The 19,045-nt window shown below is 47.5% G+C and overlaps 1 protein-coding gene across 4 annotated transcripts in view; it reads left to right on the top strand.

The window, feature by feature from the left end:
- Positions 1–19,045, top strand: part of IFT122 (intraflagellar transport 122) — a 1,464,758-nt gene that overhangs the window by 988,416 nt on the left and 457,297 nt on the right. The window lies entirely within an intron of this gene.

Genomic DNA, 19,045 nt, shown 5'->3' with positions numbered 1-19,045 from the left:
CTGTTCTGTATTACTTGGAGCTTCTCAAGATTTTTGTTGGAGGTCCCAAGGAAAAGAATATTGCAGTAATCAAGTCGCGAGCCGGTTATGGCCCTGGCTATGTTAGTGCAAGTGTCTTTTGACAGATAAGGTCTGATTGCGTTAAGGAGTTTTGCATGGTAAGCGGCCGAGGAGGCAATGGCGTTTACTTGTCTGGTCATGGATAGATTGGAGTCTAGGTTAGACGCCTAGTGTTTTTACCGTGTCAAGTACTGGGATCGTGATTGAGTCAATGGTGAAATGGCTGAACTGAGCATCAAGTTTCTTGATGGTGTCAGGGGAGCCTACGAGTAGGAGCTCAGTTTTGTCGGAGTTCAGGCAGAGGCCGTTGATAGCCATCCACATTTGAATTGTGTTGTAGATGTTGTTGAGGGTAGCAGAGTCCGTGTCATAGTCGCCTGTCAGAGTGAGAAGGATCTGTGTGTCGTCGGCGTAGTTGGTGTAAGAGATGCCCATGGCGTCAAGGATGAGGAAGAGGGGGCGGGTGAAGATGTTGTAGAGGGTGGGGGAGAGGCAGGAGCCTTGGGGCACCCCACATAGCATGATAGAGGGTGATGCAGTGGCTAGGTCAGAGAAGACCTGCATGGTCCTGCCTTGGAGGAAGGAGGTGATCCATGTAATGGCTTCTTGAGAGAAGTTGGCTGTGGAGGAGAGGTGGTGGCAGAGGATGTCGTGGTCTACAAGATCAAAAGCTGCCGACAGATCCAGGAGTAGGAGCAAGACAGGTTTGCCTTGGTCCCTTGCGTCGTCCATTTGGTTTTTTAGGTCGAGTAGGGCGGTCTCTGTCCCATGCCTAGGGCGAAAGCCGGATTGTCTCAGTCCAAGGAGGTTCTGTTCTTCGAGGAAGTGCTGGACTTGCAGGTAGGCTGCTTTGTCTAGAATCTTGAGGAGGAAAGGGACAGTGGTGATGGGGCGGTAGTTATTAGGGGAGGTGGGGTCAAGTGTGGGTTTCTTTATGAGGGGTCGGACCCATGCTTCCTTTAGGCAGGCGGGGACTCTCCCTGTGGTGAGAGAGGCGTTGACGAAGGCTGTTAGAAAAGGGGCCAAGGTGTCTGCGCAGTCTTTGATGATGGAGGCAGGACAGGGGTCGCCTTTGCAATTGGAGGGTTTTATGTTTTTCATAATGTTGATCATGTCGTTTTCTTGGATGGTTTTAAACGAGAAGGTGGGTGGGGCCTCAGTGGGTGATGGGGGCAGTGGTGGTTGGGAGGGTGTAGTGTGGGTGGAGAGTGTTAGTTTGGTGTTCAAGATTTTGGCTTGGAGAGAGCTGATCTTGTTGCGCATGGCTGTTTGGATGTTGTCACACCATTCTTTGTCCTTAGTGAAGTTTTGGGGGGTGGGTGTGGGGTTCTCAAGTTCCCTGAAAATGGCGAACATTTCCTTGGTGTTCGACTTGGCCTCAGTAATTCTCTCTTCGAAGGATTTGGCTTTGGCTTTAATGATGGCTTTCTTGTAATTAATTGCAAGGGATTTGAAGTTGAGTTTGTCTTTCTCATCCCGTGATGTTTGCCAAAGAGCTAATGCTGCCCGTTTGTCGGAGCGTAGTTTTAGAAGGTCTTGGGTGAACCACGCATTAGCGTGTCTAGTGGGTTTGGATTTCCGAGGTTTAAGTGGGGCGATGGTATTGATTGCTGCTGTGATGGCCGTATCATAATTTTTTGCCAGAGTTTCTGGGTCGTTGGAGAATGGGGCTGTGAAGGCAGGTCCCTGTAAGAAGGGTAGGAGTCTTTCTTTGGTCAGTTGACGGGCACTCCTTGTAAGGGCAGGAGGCAAGGGAGGAGGGGGGTGGGATGTGGTTGTAGTGGTGGGGATGTTAAAGGTGATGGTGTGGTGGTCGGACCATGGGGTGGGGGTGTTGCCCGTGACTGTGATGGGGCAATTGTGGTGGGCGATCCAGTCTAGTGATCTGCCTAGGGCGTGTGTAGGGTTATTGATGGTGTTGACGAATCCTAGGGTGGCTAGAGCTGTGTCAAGTGCTTTGGCTGTAGGGTCTTTGGCGTCATTCAGGCCAAGGTTGATGTCTCCAAGGAGAATGGCTTTGGATGACTTTTTGAGGTTGTCCGCCAGGAGGTGGGTGATGGAGGCCTGGAAGTCTCCTAGGGGGCCTGGTGGTCGATAGATGAGGTGTAGGGTGATGGTGCTTTGGTGCGAGATGGTGAGTTTTAATTGAAGGTAGTCGCTGTTATTGTTGATAGTTTTGTCAGCCTTTCTGATGGTGATTGAGTCTTTGGCTATGAGTGCGACACCGCCTCCAGTGGTCATGCGATCTTGTCTCGTGATGGCATAGCCAGGTGGGAGAGCGAGGGATAGGGCGGGGCCTGAGGCTTCATGTAGCCAAGTTTCGGTGACCATTAGAAGATCTAGATCTAGGGTGGTAATAAGGTCGTGGATGTCTAGTGCATGCGCATTGATGGAGCGGGCGTTGATGAGGGCACATTTGAGGTGCGGTTCAGGGGTGACATTGATGGTCGAGGGTGGCATATCCGAACCGGTGGGAGGCATTGTTGTGGGAACTGCATTCCCAGGGCACTCTTTCAACTCGTCATGGCCCTCAGGATATGCAGGACAATGTTTGCAGTGACACCATGAAAAGATGGATTCGCTACAAATCACGCAAAAATAAAATATTGAAAAAATAAAAATAAAAATGAACATATGAAAAGGTAGGAAAAAATAAGAAAAAGGTTAAAAAAGGTAAACACAGCAGTGAAGTTCGTGTCTCTGTTCCTTTCACTTGGTCGTTCGAGGTCCAGTTGATGAACAGTCTCTCTCTCACCCATTTATTCTCTTGCGCGATAATTTTGTATTTGTATTTGTTTTATTTGTAACGCGCACCTTCAGGCCCGGAGGCATCAGGGCCCAACTTTAGATATGGTTACATAAGCATACATATATTCAAAACTTTAAAAGACAGTGCATAGTATTCAGGGCAGGGAAAAGGGGGTGTTGAAGATTAGATTAGAGAATAAGGCAGGCGTTTTCCTGGGACAAGCTCCCAGGAGCAAAGCGGTCCAGATATCAAGGCTGGTTGAAGAGCCAGGATTTTGTTTTGGATTTGAAGGCACTAAAGCATTCTTCAGATCTGATGGTGAGGGGGAGGGCATTCCAAAGCTTGGAAGCTATGACGGGGAAGCTAGATCCACCCGCTTTTTGTAGTTTGAACCTAGGGATGGTTAGGCAATGGGTCTGGGCAGTTCTTTGCGGGCAGGTAGGCGCGTGACGGGATAGCCGGCTGCAGAGATACGGGGGGGCTTGGTTAGCTAGGCATTTGTGGGTAAGGCCTAAAACTTTCAAAGAAATTCTCTGTTGGACCGGTAGCCAGTGTAAGTTGGATCTAGATTCCGAGATGTGGTGGTTTCGTGGGATGCTTAATGCCACTCTAATGGCGTTATTTTGGGTGATTTACAGTTTGTTCAGATTCTTTTGGCTAGTTCCTAGGTAGAGGGCACTCCCATAGTCGATTTTGGCCATGATGAGAGTTCTGGCCAATGTGACCATGTTTGGGGTGGTCAGAAATGGCCTGCAAGCTGCAGTGAGTTTGCAGGTGTATGCTGAGGCAGATCTGACTGCATTTGTTTGTCGGGATAGGGATAAGATGGCGTCAAGGTAGACGCCTAAAGTTTTGGTGTCTTTCAAAACTTGGATGGTGTTGCCGTCAATGATAAACGATTGGTAGGACGGCTCAAGTTTACTAAGACATTGCGTAGTGCCCAAGATGAGGATCTCAGTCTTGTCATTGTTGAGGCATAGCTGGTGTTGTGCCATCCAAGCTTGGATGACCAGGTAGACATCGTTCAGGGCCTTAGTGTCAGCCAAGTAGTCTCCAGTGATGGGAATGAGTATCTGGGTGTCATCAGCGTAATTGGTGTAGGAGACACCCAGATAGTCAAGTACACCGAAGAGCGGTTTTGTAAAGACATTATAAAGTGCTGGCGACACACAAGAGCCCTGGGGGACGCCGCAGTGAATACGGGACCGAGCTGCAGCTGCAGATTGAGAAAAGACACGCTTAGATCTATTACTCAAGAATGATTTGATCCAGATCGTAGCTGATCGTGAGAAATGGGCGGCAGAGTGAAGATACTTGCATAGGATTTAGGAGATCGAAAGCCGCAGAGAGGTCAAGTAGAAGTAACAAGGCAAGTTTGCCGTTGTCCTTCAGAACTTCAATTTGAGTTTTTAAGTCTAGTAGAGCTGTCTCTGTTCCATGTCTGTGGCGGAAACCAGATTGTCTAAGACCTAGAAGATTATTGGCTTCCAAGTACTCTTGGATTTGCAGGTATGCTGCACGGTCGAGAATTTTTAACAGGAACGGGACAGTAGTAATGGGTCGGTAGTTAGTGGGTATTCTAGGGTCGAGGGAGGGTTTTATGAGCAGGGGGATCACCCAGGCATCCTTAAGGTTGTCGGGGACAATTCCTATTTTGAAGGAGGCATTGATAAAGGATGTTTTAAATGGGGCCAGATCCTTTAATAATTGGGGCAGGGATCGCCCTGGCAGTTGGACGGTTTGATCCTCAGGATAATGTTTTCCACCTCCACAGTGGTGAGCGGTGAGAAGGCTAATCGTTTGAGGTTGGGCAAGTCGGGAGAGGGCCCCCGCTGAGGTAGGAGGGCGATTGTCCAGTTTCAAGCTGTCTTGTTTGGCTGTGATTTTGGATTGAAGCATGGTGATTTTATTCAATAACGCTGCCTGAATGTTAGCACACCATTTGCTATCTTTAATGCAAGTGTCGGGGGAGGGGCTAACGGGGGTTTCAAGCTCTTTTAAGATCTTAAAGATTTCCTTAGAGTTGGAGTCGGCTTGCAAGATGCGGTTATTAAGGGACTCTTTTTTCGCCTCTATAATGGCTGCTTTGTAGTTGAGCGATGCCAGGAAGAAGCCATCCTTGTGCACGTCAGTGAATTGATGAACAAATAGAAAACACAAAACAGGAAAAATAAGAATGGATGTAGTTATCCTTGTTTCTCCTCTTTTCGATCTGTCCTATGTTGGAAGCATGAAGAGCTGTGTCTTTTGTTTTCTTGCCTTGTCCCCGGCTGGGGATGATGAAAATGTTTATTTTGGAACGCCCCCTTCTAAGGCTCTTCTTAGATGTGGATGTCCATAGTTGCTTCTGAGTTGTGATGCAATAGCTCTTAGGAGCCTGTTCAATTGGGCATTCTTTGCTGGATCATTAAGAAAGGCAGGCACATCAATGTTGCGGGGTCTGCCCACTAGTTCTTGAAAGTTTTCAATGAGATGAAAGAAAACACGAAAAGCATAACAACTGTCTTCAGGTGTTAATGACATTTGTTCTGGTTCTTTGGCTCTAAAGTAACAGGCCTTTTCTTGCAGTGTGATCAGTTTTTTTTTTTTTTTTTTGATCTGTCCCTCGTCGGCTAGTCTCACTGAAATTTCCTCAGGAATTCTCACTGGAAATTGGACAGCTCCACCTGGAGCATGATGCCTTGGAGGAGTGCGCCCATGTGTGGGGTGTTGGCCGGATTCCTAAGAAAGGTGATGACGTCAACATCTGCAGGTCTCCCCACCATTTCCGGATAGTCTGTGACTAATCGAAATGAAACATTGTGTGCCAGCCGTGTATCCTCAGGTAATAGGGACATTTGCCTCGTTTGCTGGGTCTTAATCACAGTCCCTTCTTTTGATGCGAACAAGTTTTGCACTTTCCTGCTGCGTGAGTTGCAACCACGTGGTTCAGCTTGTACCACACTCAGTTGAGAAAGTAATTGTTTTTTGGATCTCTAATGAATCTCAATGTATCTGTAGTTCTCCTGATAAGTCCTGGACATTCTTCGATGATGCGGAAGAACAAAGTATATGTGATCTCGTCAATGATTACTTGTGGTGGAAGCATCTGTGTCTTTTCTGCTGTGTTCGGGTAGTTTAATGAAAGTTTCTGTTATGACAGTCAGTAGTTGTCGGATTATTTTCTTGATTGCAGGGTCTTGAATGAATTCAGTAACGCTGGCTTCTCTGCCTATAAGTGAAGGATAGGACAGTACTACCAGCTGAAAATATGTGAGCACATCCCACTTGAGACTTCTGCTGGGATGAACCATATGTCCATGAACAAAGTCTTGATCTTACTTTTACTTCTTATCAGAGTCTTGGGCTTTAAATGCTTTGTGTGGCTTTCAATGTTCATGAGATTAGCGCTTCTGTTGATTTGAGAGTGCGATTTTCTTCTTTTACCCTGCACCTTTGGCTGCATAGGGTGGTTGCGTGCTTCTTATTATCTTTTTTATGCCTAAAGTAAAGGTTCAGCATGGACAAGATTTTCACAAAAGTTCTTTTGTTGGCTACATTGAATGTTCATTTAGTTGTCCTTTTGTCACCTTTCACTTGGTTTGAAGAACTGTCTTGTTTTGAAAGTCTCACTTTTATATTTTTTTTCCTCATTCTTGTAACTTGTCTGCTCATGCGTCTTTCTTCCTTGCCATAGATCTTGTCTGCACGTGCTGCGGTCCTTCCCCGTTGTATGTGGATTCCTCGGCAGTAGATGTAGTAGGAGTGCTCTCTCCTATAAAGAGTTTTATATCATTCAGGAAGATCCAGGCTTTCTGCCTTTGAGCTTGACAGCTGACGGGGTGCAGTCTTCTACGATGAACGGGCCATTAAACCTCGGCTCGTCCCATCTTTTTCTTGTGAAATTCTTCACAAGGACGTGATCTCCAGGGAAGACAAGAGGCGCGAATAGGCTATGAGCTGTGCCGGCATCAGCACTGTCTGTTGTGGTTTATCCTGTGTCGTCTTTTTTCTGCCGTTGCTGCAGCTGGCCTGAAATGACAGTGGAACTGGATGTGAGACAATCCAGATAGGCCTTCATCTCCTCTCCCAGAACCTCCCTAGTTGACTGGGCATCACATCTAGCTCTGTCTCGGGGGGTATGAGGGGTCCTCATCCTTCTCCCAGTGACTATTTTGTGAAGCGTTAATTGATGGTCGGAGCCTGGCTGGTTCCGAAGAGCATACAATGCCAGTGGTAGGCAGTGCATCCATCCCTTTCTTAATGTGAGCTTCAACTTGGCTATCCTTTCCTTAAGCAAGCCGTTGATCCGGTCACATATCCCGTTTCCCTCTGGGTGATACGCCAACGAGAATTTGTGCTTTATACCAAGCAGCAAGCTAATCTGCTCAAATACTGCATTTACAAAATGTGCCCCATTATCAGATCTCATTACCTCGCACCCCCCCCCCCATCTAGGGAAAACCTCCCTCACCAGGAATTTAGCAGCACAGGCAGCGTCAGGGTGTGTACAGGGGCCTGCTTCTACCCATCTGGAGAAGGGACACACCACCACAAGTAGATACCTGTACCCATTACACACCTGAATCATATCGACATAATCAATATGTAGGTGCTGGAAAGGTCCATTTTGTCTGAGGATGACTGCTCTCACTACTTTTAATGTGTTCCCAGAAGTGAATTGCTGGCAGACAATGCAGTTTACCATAAAGAATGCAACATGCTCGGCTAAATTCGGTATAAACCAGTCTTCCGCGAGCGTTGCAGCAAGATTTTTTTTGGACATATGAATGGGGTAGTAAAGCTGTTCTAGCGCTACTTTTAGAAGGGCGATAGGCATTACTGGTTTACCAGTGCTGTCTTGCCTCCACAATCCGTCAGAGGGGTTTAAAGAACACCCTCGACGCTTCCATAAATTGTTCTCCTCCTGAGGTGCCTCCCCCTGGAGCTCCATCAATTGAGACTACCCCATATTGCTATAGGCTTCTGGAGTGGCTCGTGCTACCATCATTCGTTCATGGGTACGTGCCACCTCCACGTCCATGATTGTTTCAGTTTTGGATGCTATACGTTTGGCTTCTGTGTCCGCTTCATGATTTCCACGTGACACAAAATCTATCCCTTTGGTATGAGCGGCGCATTTTACGACCGCTATGCCCACTGGGAGCTGTAGTGCTTTTATCAGCCTGTCCAACAAGGCTGCGTGTTGCACTGGCGTGGCGTCTGCTCAGAGGTAGCCCCTCCTTTTCCAGCGCGCTAATCCTGCGTGCACTGTTGACGTCACATAGGCAGAGTCGCTGTACACTGTTACTTCCTGGTCTGCATGGTTCTCAATGGTGAGTATCAGTGCCACTAGTTCTGCAGCCTGTGCCGAATAGTGAGATGGTATTCGCGCACTGACAAGTACTCGGAACTCTCCATTCGCCATGTGTTTGATCACGGCCACGCCTGTATGCCTTTGCCCGTCTTCTTGGTCGATTCTAGAAGACCTGTCAATAAAGACGATCTCTCCACCTACCAGGGCATTTTCCTTTAACCGGGGGATCTCGTCATGGAATTCCTCATAATTTGCACAGTCATGCACAGGTTCTCCCTCTGTGACTGGCTCGGCTATAAACATAGCAGGGTTCACAGTTTTTTATCGCACTATTTTGATCGATGGATTAGAGATAATCACCTCGTAGGCTGATGATCTTTTGCAAAGTCAGCATGCCCTTTGGCTTTTCTAGTATGGCGAATAGCGAGTGCTCAACATATAATGTCATGGAGCATCCCATCACAATGGATGACGCCTTCTCAATGGCGAACGCAGCAGCAGCTAGGTTTTGTTCGCATGGGAAGTGGCCCTTCATGACGGGTCCAGACTCCCGCTGTAATATACTAGGGGTTTATATCCCAATGAGGTTTGCTGCGCGAGCACTGCTGTCATAGAACTGCCATCGGTATGAGAGAACAGATAGAATTCCTCTGCATAATTAGGAATCGCGAGAACTGGGGCCTTACAAATTGCCCCCTTGAGTTCTGTAAACCCCTTCTCTTGTAACAAGGGCTTGGTATATGAGCTGTAGTCAAAGACCCATGCTCTGACATAATTGCACAAGCCTACGAAGCTTTGCATTTGCTTTATTGAGCGCGGCTTGGCCGTGTGCATGATAGCCTCGGCCCTTTTTGGGGGTTACCTTTTTCCCCTCATGTGAGATTAGTTGCCCTATGTACAACACCTCCTGTTTGCAGTACTGCAGCTTGTCCTTGTCTACCTTGTATCCTTTCTCGCACAATATAGTCAATAGCTGGACAGAGTCCTGTTGGCATTGCTTTTCAGTGATGCTGCAGATTAGAATGTCATCTACATACTGCAAAACAACACTGTCCACCGCAATATTGCTTAGGTCCATTTGCAGGACTCTGTTGAAAATGGATGGAGACTCGCAATACCCCTGTGGAAGCCTTGTACTTTTCAGGGGCATTTGTCTGAAAGTAAATGACGTCAGGTCTTGTGAGTCACGGTGCAATGGAATCGAGAAAAATGCATTTTTCAAATCGATCACCGTGAAGTATTTTGACTCAGTGGGTATGCTGCACAAAATTGTGGATGGATTAGGGAATTCGGCTTAGACTATGTCGTTCATTGCTCGTAAATCCTGGATTAAACGCCAAGACCCTCCCTTTGATTTCTTGACAGGATAAATCACTGTGTTGCACGGCGATTCTGACGTCACAAGGATGCCCTGCTCCATCATGGCAGAGATTGTCTTTATAATCCCTTCATCCGCTTCTCTGGACATGGGATACTGTCGTGCCCATGGCAGAATTGCTCCTGGTTTCAATTTAATTTTTACTTCGCCGGCCCCCTTCAGGAGACCTACATCATAGGGCCCTGTAGTCCATACTTTGGCCAGCACCAGGGCCATGTCGTTATCAAAGTATTCTGGACGTACTAAAGCTAACATCATCCTCTGCGGTACCTCCCGCCTGATCATTTTGACCCAAAATATTAGACTCACTTCCACCCGCATCTCTTCTAGGTCGGGGTGTTCTTCGAACAGATCGTCATCAGTGACGTCAGTCACTCGATACCCTTCTTCGATGGCGACAATCGCACACCATGGTCTGCCCTCATCGTCACATCCCTCAACCAATACCACTTTTCCTCGCACTGCGGCGGAGTGCATCATTAAGGGAAATACTTGTCCCTCCTCGTCGTGCATGGGTATTCTTGGTCTGAATAGAAACTCATCCGGAGTTCTCATAGTTTTGTCTGCGAGGCCTGGCAACCCCGCCATAAGCACTCGTCACATCCCTCAACCAATACCACTTTTCCTCGCACTGCGGCAGAGTGTATCATTAAGGGAAATACTTGTCCCTCCTCTTCGTGCATGGGTATTCTTGGTCTGAATAGAAACTCATCCGGAGTTCTCATAGTTTTGTCTGCGAGGCCTGGCAACCCCGCCATAAGCACTCGTACGCCATATGAGAACACTTCTGGTTCCAGTGTTATGGCTCTCATGGCTGCACGTCCGGAGTATGCTCTAATCATTTCGCACACATTTGAATAATGCATTCCTGGGGGGGGAGCACACTATGCCATCCTCAGTGAATGAGATGGTCATATTCAACTTTGTCATCAAGTCCCGACCCATGATATTTACTGGGGACTGACGCGAATACAATAAAGGTACATTCATGTTGCACCCTCCCACGGAGACTGGGAGTGCATCAGTAAAGGGAACTCTGCTATGAGCTCCAGTAAAACTCTGGGTATTGAAAGCAAGCGTCCCCAAACAGCACGATCCTCCCCGCAATGAGAGACAATGAAGGACTCTCCCAAAATGGGAATAAGGCCAAGACAGAGTGCGGGTGAGCGTAAATGGGAGTTTATCAATCAGAATAGGGCATGCAAAGAACTCTGCAAACTCCGAGAGCGCTCTGTCTGACAATAGCAAAGACAGGCGTATATATTTACAAAAAACGTCATAAGAACCTACACACTATAGGGGGCACAAGTTCAAGGGGATTGGGTGGCGATGACTAACTATAGGTGCTGCTGCGATGTGGTTGGCTTTGGCTGGAAGACGTCACTGGTCAGCCTCGTGGGTTGGGCTGGGCCTGGCAGGGTGGCAGAGTTCATCCGGGCGGTGTTGTTGTGCCATCGCGGCCAGTGTCAGAGATGAATGTCTTTTCCTGACTTCTTTGCCCTCCGCAGTCATTCAGTCATTTCAATATTATTTTCTTTAGTAAATCTTTCAATAGGTTATACCACAGGTTAATGCAACACAGGAGGAATGCACCTTGTGAGGGGTCTGGAGGTAATACGTCAAGACATGGGTACCAGTGTCCTGTTGACCGGGGCCTTAGGTCAAGGGGCTAAGCTTCAGGGCCTGGGACGGACGGTACAGGTCTTTCTGCCTTGTTAGAAGTTGTTATGGATGTTCCGCTGTGTGTTGTCAAAGTGTTGGGTGTCCTGATTGCACAGGGCCATAAGTCTGAGATGGTCCGGTGGGTTGTGAGGTTTACGAGGGGGCGCGTGTGTTCAGGCAGAGGTTTACTGCTGTGCTGTAAATAATGCAGGTGGCGGGCGGCGGCCTTGGGTGCTACAGAGGGGGTTACAAATCTTTGAAGCGGCTCCAGTCTGGTTGGGGGAGGTAAAGCGGCGCGGCCTCTGCTCTCATGCCTTGGCAGCCTTCGCAGGGTGGGAGGGGGAATGGCCTTGCACGTATTTCACAAAGGTATCTCCCTCGTGTGTTGCCGATTTAGGTAAAGACATCACAAACATTTGAACACTCTATAATACTTATTCAAAGCAATACAAAACATACATTTAAACTTTGCTGGATGTGTCTCGATTATACCCAGTCTGAGCACCTTGTTCATACATTATGTTTTAGCAAGTACAGTATTTAGTTATATGCATATATATTTGCAGTAAGTGAGGTAGATTTAGGATTGGTGGAGAACATAGAAAGTAACCCGCCACTGTTCGTGACGGTGGTGGCACATGTGGGGCCTAGACATGCACACATAACATGCGTCTTCTCGTGCATCTTTCACATGGGCCCTCTGTATGGTTACATTCGTCGTCTTGTGTCCTCTAGCAGCATTAGTTCAGTTATGGCGCAAGCCCATGGGGTGTAAGTTTCCCAGTGATACACGTAACAAATAGATTCCTGGTGCGTTCCTTTTATTATTAGCACCCAACTGCAATGATGTGGGCTCGCCATTGCTTATATCATGGAAGCATGCTTTCTTATGTTTATACATTTTACAGGTTTTTGTAATATAAGGGATTTTGTGGAAGAAAGCATACTTTGCGAGTGGTCTCAACATTAATATATAAAGACTGTCTGCCACCTGGTGACTATTTTACTGTTCTTTTCATTGCCCAGGCCTGCTGGCCGGGTCATGCTGGGAGCGATGATACACTGCGGGAGGTGAACTGTTACAATGTTAGTGTATTACGCTAGCTCATGTCCGTCTTGTTCGTGGGAACGTGCTCGCAGCGGATCTGCCAGGGTGCTGTGGCAACAAGGATGGCTGAAACCCTCCAAGGGTGGGGGCCGCACTACAGTGCGCTGAGCTCACACCATCTTTACCAGACAAAATGGTTTCTGGCCTAGCTAAATTTTAATACATGTGGGCAATTAATACGTGCGGGCAATGTCTCCAGTGGGTGAACCCTCCACCACCTGGGCCCGGGTGGCACGAGGGGACGCCCAAAGAGCCATAGCCCTCACCTGGGGAGAAAGCGCAGGCGAGGGGGGTCTCCTGGACCAGTCCTCCCCTACAGTATCTATTGCCTCACCGGACAAGGAGAACTTGCCTTCTCGTATGCATGAGCGCGTTGCACCCGTGTCAACTAAGAAGGAATATTCTTTCCCCCCTATGGTGACATTTACCCTAGGTTCCCTGTTAGGGTCTGGTGTCACTGATAGGATAGAACACATCAGAGTTCCCTGTGAGCCGTCCTATTTCATATACAGGTTCGGTCCATTGTATACCTGTGGGTGTCCCCCACCTGAATTAGTGCCCTGAGACACTTGCGGCGGGGTCTGCTGGGGTTGCCCTTGTGGTACATTCCCCATGTTCAGTGGTTGGACCACTTGCTGTGCACCTTGCTGCAAGCCAGCTGCCTGCTGCTGCACGGTATAGTTTTGTGCATTGCCCTGTTGTGGGGTAGCAGGTTGATTCACCATGCCTGCCCCATCCCTTGGTTGTTCTGCCACATGCCTTGGCTTCTGCACATGCGCGCCACATGTCCTGTTACTCCACATAGCCAGCACACTGGCGGTGGTCGGGCCATCTGTCCATCTGACATAGTTGGGCTGCCCAATCGTGCGCTTTGGATACCACCTTGAACATTTTGAAAACCTCCTTGGTTACCTTTAAAGCCTCCCTGATTGCTCTGCCACCCTCTTCCTCCAAATCCCCTTCCTCTCGGGTAATATCCCGCGTTACCCTGATTGGTCTGAGGCGGGTTAGTTGCACATTGTGCACTTGATTCGGCTGGGCTTGTTAGCATGGCTCCCTCGAGAGCATACTTTGAGAGCTTCCTTTGCACTAGTTTCGCCTCCTCTCCCTTACGTGTTGCCTCTTTCTTCCGATTCTTTTCTTGCAACAATCTACAGTAATGGGCAATCGTCAACTGGATTTCGGCCCATGGTTTAGCTTCTACTCCTACCAATTTTTTGAGCTGTTTCTGCACTGGTTCAGGCAACCCTTGGCACAATATATGGTAGAATACAGGGATAGATTTTGTCCAAGACTCATGCGTTTCGAGCACCCACGCGTCTTGAAAATTCTGGATATAAAGCAAAGGATCCTCTGACTCCTTCATTTTTCGAGTCATTATAGCTCCCATATCAGATGTGTCTGGATATAGCGTACGCAGCGCTTTCTACACTGCTGCTCTACAGTTGTTAAATGGCGCTCCGTCATGGGAGGTGTTAGTTATGGTTACCCTGGGGTATACTGCCCTTTTCCACACGTCGTCTGCTCTTTCACCAGGTATAGCAATTAGAAGACCCTTAATGTCCCCTATGGCTAGAGTGACGCCCCCCGTCATTTTCTCTAGCTCATGTATCCACTTCCCGGCTCCCGAGGTCAGCATTGGAAGCTTATTTTTAAGATTCTCTCAGTCCATGTGTAGCCATGGAATATACTGCGGTCTTGCTCCCCCCTTTTCTAACAGTGGGAATTGGAATGTGCAATCCTCCTTTTCCTTCTCTATGCCTCCTCGGTCTCTTGCCTGGACGGCGTTCCCGCCTTGCCTTCTTCCTGGCAATGCCCTTAGCATATCTCTATAGGCAGGTACCGACGCCCCCCCTCCGTGGGGTGTCTCTTCATGTCGGCTGGACTGTCCAGCGGACTTCGGTGTGCTATCTATGGACCCGCTTGCATCTGACCATCGTATCTCTCGGTTCCCTGGGTGCTGCTTTTCGCACCGCCTCCCTTCGTCATACGACACTTCCTCTGCTTCTCCATCGGAGTCTGACTCTGAATACTCCCAGTTTACACAGCTTCTTGCATCAACTTCATTCTGCCCAACTTCTAGTCTATCTAGGGAACGTCCCCTACTCCCACTACTTTGGGTGACATACTCAGTGTCATATAGCTGAGTGCTCTCTAAGCGCTCATCTTCCCTTCCCTCTTGGGAGATTCGTTCTAGTCCCATCTCATCATATATTTTATCACATGCTTCCCCGATGCTTCTGGTGTCAAAGTCATCATCAATAATTGTCCCGCTTGTACCTGGTACTGCATCGCTTGCAGGGAAGAACTCTTCTATGTCTTCCCAGTCTACAACAGGATTGGGTTTTTTCACTTCCCGTTGCAAATATTCTAAATCTCACACCCTTTGCCTGCGTTTACGTTCTGCTTCCTCATCCATTTCGCTTCGCTTCTTCGCTTCCTTTCTAGCCTTATCAACTTCCCTCATCCGTTCATCTCTACGTTCCTTTGTCCTTCTATTTTACTCGTCTTCTTGCTTTTTTACCTTTCTTTCGTGCACTCTCTTCTCTTCCTCTAACCTAAGCATGTCCTGCCTGTACTTTTCATAGGCTGCATATTGCGGGCGACTGAGCGGTATAACTTGCTCTTTGCAATATAGTTGTTCTTGCCGCAACCTATCCTTTCTTGCCCGTTCGTTTCTTATGTCCACTTCTTTTTCCCTTTCCTTTCTTTGCGCCTCATCAGATCGTTCACTCGGCCTTGCACCATCACTTCCTTTTCCATCTAACTTCAACAGTATCTGCCCTCCCATCCATTCGTCCTTTGTACATGTTAACTCATCGGTTCCTTTCTGCTTCTTTCCCCCTCTCTCTCCCTATCTAGAGGTGCACTCGTTTGTGCGTGGTCCTTCCTTTCCTCTCCTCACCTCTCTTTTCCCTATGGGACTGTGGAGGCCGAGTCAATTTCCTGTTCCTTCTCTTTCGTCTCGTCACTGCTACACACAGGTGACTCATATGCAGGGTTGCTATAACCTGTGGCTGCCTTAAGCTCTCTTTGTGGGTAAAGACCCTCCGACTTACTTCCCTCAACAAATGGTTCCGGAGGGACAGGTGGCGCGGTAGGCGTCTCACCCCCCTCCGTACATACATTTAATATCCAGTCTGCGGGGGGGGTTCTTCTTCTTTTGCTTGTTCAAACATTTTCCAAAGCTCGAGAAGAGCAAGGCGTTTTTCGAGCTTCTTCCCGCTATATGTGGCATGTTGGAAGGTCATGTGCTGTAAAACAGCCTTTGACAATGACTCTTTTTGGGGCCACTGCATAAATATTTTATTTGCGGTGCCCTTAACCCACTCATGGCTATATTTCTTCAATTTTGTTGCATGCTTTGGCAACTGCTTGCATAAGTGTGCAAGCGGGGTAACTTCCTCCATTCTTAGAATATTCACACAGTTTTTAACTTTTTAGTACTATGAGCGAGCACCACATATGCAAGCTCCAATCCAACTTTTCTGCAAAATTTTATACCAACAGTTTTACTCAAAACACATCAATTCAGTCGCGATTCCCTCTCATTTACAGAATCGCGTAAAGCAAAAATTCATTGCCATCAATTAATAACACAATAATTCCATATTCAGCATACACAGGACATCTAGGACAGACGCTTGACAGACTAGACGGACACCAGCTGGTCATACGTATACCTGCCTTCTAATTGGTACCCCGTCATGGGATTTGAACTAACCCCTTTATGACGTCTTTAAACGTCATCGTAGCCTAAAGTCCCCCCTCTATGGGCTCTGGGTTCAAGTTCCTTCTGACCACTCTTTAAAGCGCAGGAACAAGGTCGAATTTTACAGTTTTTCTCTCAGGTGCCCCCCCGGTATCCTTTACGTTTACTTTCAGGTACCCCCCTGGTTTACAGTTTTTCTCTGCTTTTAGCTGCTTTATTTTTTCTCTGCTACCCTCCGTTACCTTTCCCCTTCTTACTCTAAGGCCTATAAGACCTTTGCCAGGATAACGAGTTTTTGTTGTTGTTTCACTCACTGATCGCCTCTTTTCCTCTCTGGAGCTTCAGTATCACCGCCCCTTTCTCTTCCTGCTTTTAGGGTTTTCGTCCGATCTGCTGCCCGTGGGAATGAGAAGGATTGTGCTTGGAAAGGTGGGTTCCTTCAGACCCACTGCAGATTTTTATGAGTTTTACACTATCATTGTCCACGGGGAGCTTCTCAGCTTACTCAGCCGGAATGGCAAAAGGACTCGTGATGTAACCGAAGGCCCAGAGTTACTTTGTGCCGTCGGTTTAACGGTGTTTTATAACTATATTAATCGATTATCACTAATCGATGGCCATAACCATCCTCACGCTTCCAAGTGTTGACGAGGAGAGGAAATTACTGACGGGCCCATTGGTCAGTACTCTTCCTCGAAAACTAGTAATACAAGATAGCTGCACCATGCAAGGACAGAGTGCAGGATTCACATACTCCAGCAAGGTTCAATAATCAGGACTCAGTAAATTGGCAAAGGGAAGTCCGTTTAATGATACATACATCAGCTTATGGAAATCAGCAGCATCACGAACACCTGCCTCACCCCGACTTCCTCGAACATTAGTCAAACAGCCTCTTTATGGGCAAATTCCGTCATCATTGACGTCTAATTTTACAAAAAATCATCATGCAATACAATTGGTTGGGAAAGGTAACTTAAGTATAGGTGCTATATCTGTATATGGAAATAATGCAAGTGGATTGGATAACTCTTATAGGGTGGCCGTCTACGCCCTTCCCTCTACACCACACGTGATTGACGTCACTACACGTATGACGTCTCATTGGTTACAGTGTCTATAGGACCCTAGATTACATGGTCCCTTGTGATTGGGCAAGTTACACCCCTGAACATAAATCTCCATTTTAATTAGCAGCTTTAGAGTAGACACCCAGGTGCATAGTGTCACAAGATTCACCCTTCCGCCCTTCCATCAATCAGTGTTTTAGGGCTGTGTGTCAATTAGTTGGCTGGGTATGGCCTCGGAGATGTATTCTCTTATCAGGAAAAGTTATGGCACCCCCTGGTTCTGGATGACATCAGGCGGTGGTACATCTTCGCGCCTGTCTGGTCACGTGTTGGTTCACCGTCAATCTGCTTCAGTTTCCAACCTTTTGAGCATTTAATTCTGTGCGCGCCTGGCCACCTGCATGGGCCTCTCTTATCTTGACCTTCACGGGCGGGCTGGTATTCTCTGTAGTTGGAGTCTCGTGAGCTCATGCTCACCTCCCCTTCTCTGGTTGACCTCGATCTCCCTGGCATAAGCCTCTCTTTGTTGAGTTTCGATTCCGCTCCTTCTCTGGTCTATGCTGGGTTTCTAAACTCAGCCTCTCAGGCCTTTGGCCGCCTAGGTACCTTTCTGCTTTCACAAAATGGAGTCGCATGTGTACATTGTGCAATATTGAGGTAGATATATGGTTGGCGCTTGCCGCTCTACTCTTCTACTAGGCATTGCAAGCAGTATCGAATTCTTAGCCTCTTGCATTTCAAGCTTATTTACACACATTCAGCAGGGCGGTTGCTTCCATCTTGCTTTATGGCACCATTTTCTTACGTTTTAACAGTGTCTCTCCCCTGCATCCATTATCATTATCCTTGCAGTTACTAGTACTGGCATTCGTGCTTTCAGTAGCCAAGTCTGTTTGTTCTCGGGGCTGCTCGGGCCCTTGGTTTATTTTTATTGGCCTTCCATTAAGGCTTTAGGGGTCTCCTCGTGGACCGTGTGTAGGTATTCCTCATTTCGTATCAGTGGCTGGTATGGCTGTCTGATAGGGTATCGTGCTGCCCAAGGTTGTTGCTTTATGGCTACTTCAACCGGTATTGATCTCCTTACGTACAAGGGGCAGGGTCCCAGTGCGGCTCTCTGTTGGTTCATTTGCTCCTCATACGTCACGTACCACGGCGAGTACCTTACTGGCAAGTCGCAATGGGGGGCAGGGGTGCAGGTCATATCTGGGACCTCCTCTACACAGTTTTAAATTTCACAATGGTATATTTGTCAGGATGACCTCTTAGTGCTGCTGCTTCCCCTTCAACAACTTAACTTCTAGTTGATTCACCATGACAACAGTTACCTTTGTCTCACAGTACTCCACTTTGTTTAGACTACTACAATGTTGCATCTACTGACATCCAGATATACCACCACAGCTTCAGTACTTTGGACTACTACCATAGCATCAGTGATCCATACTTTTGGACAGGCTTTGACAAGATATGCTTTAAAGTACTTCAACACCTTCAAGTAAGTAAGGTACTCCTCCACTGAACAACTCTCTTCAAAAGGGCCATCCCTTTTGCCTATCTTGTCTGTCTGCCATATTAACAACCTGTGTGTGCCTTTAAGACTCACTTCTTTCTGTCCTCCACAGTCTCTGGCACATAGGTTCAAGGTGTCAACTTCAAAATAGTCTTTACAAGCAGCCAGTTTCCCTTCCCTGACTTTACCTGCACCTTTCTGCCAGGTATCAGCCAAAGTAATTACCCAGAAGCCTTGGTACAACTCTTAGCTTCAGGTAACTTGCACACTTGCATCTCAGGCCAATTGAATTGTTATTAACTTCACAGTAACAAGTGGATTGCTTTTTAACTCTCAGAAAGGCTGGTTTCACTGTTAATAGGCAGAGACTCTTGTCTTTGGCCATGCTAGTTCTCTTATTCAATATTATTTACACTTTGATTTCTTAAATAGGAAAGGTATGCCATGTTGGAGTAAAGAATAGAGTTCAGTCTTTCTTTAGGAATCACAACTAGGCACAA

The sequence above is a fragment of the Ambystoma mexicanum genome, chromosome 2p (assembly GCF_040938575.1).
Source record: "Ambystoma mexicanum isolate Mex_15411 chromosome 2p, UKY_AmexF1_1, whole genome shotgun sequence".
NCBI classification, from domain to species: domain Eukaryota; kingdom Metazoa; phylum Chordata; class Amphibia; order Caudata; family Ambystomatidae; genus Ambystoma; species Ambystoma mexicanum.
Note: the sequence above shows the minus strand (reverse complement) of the source record. Positions and strands in the feature narration are given on the sequence as shown.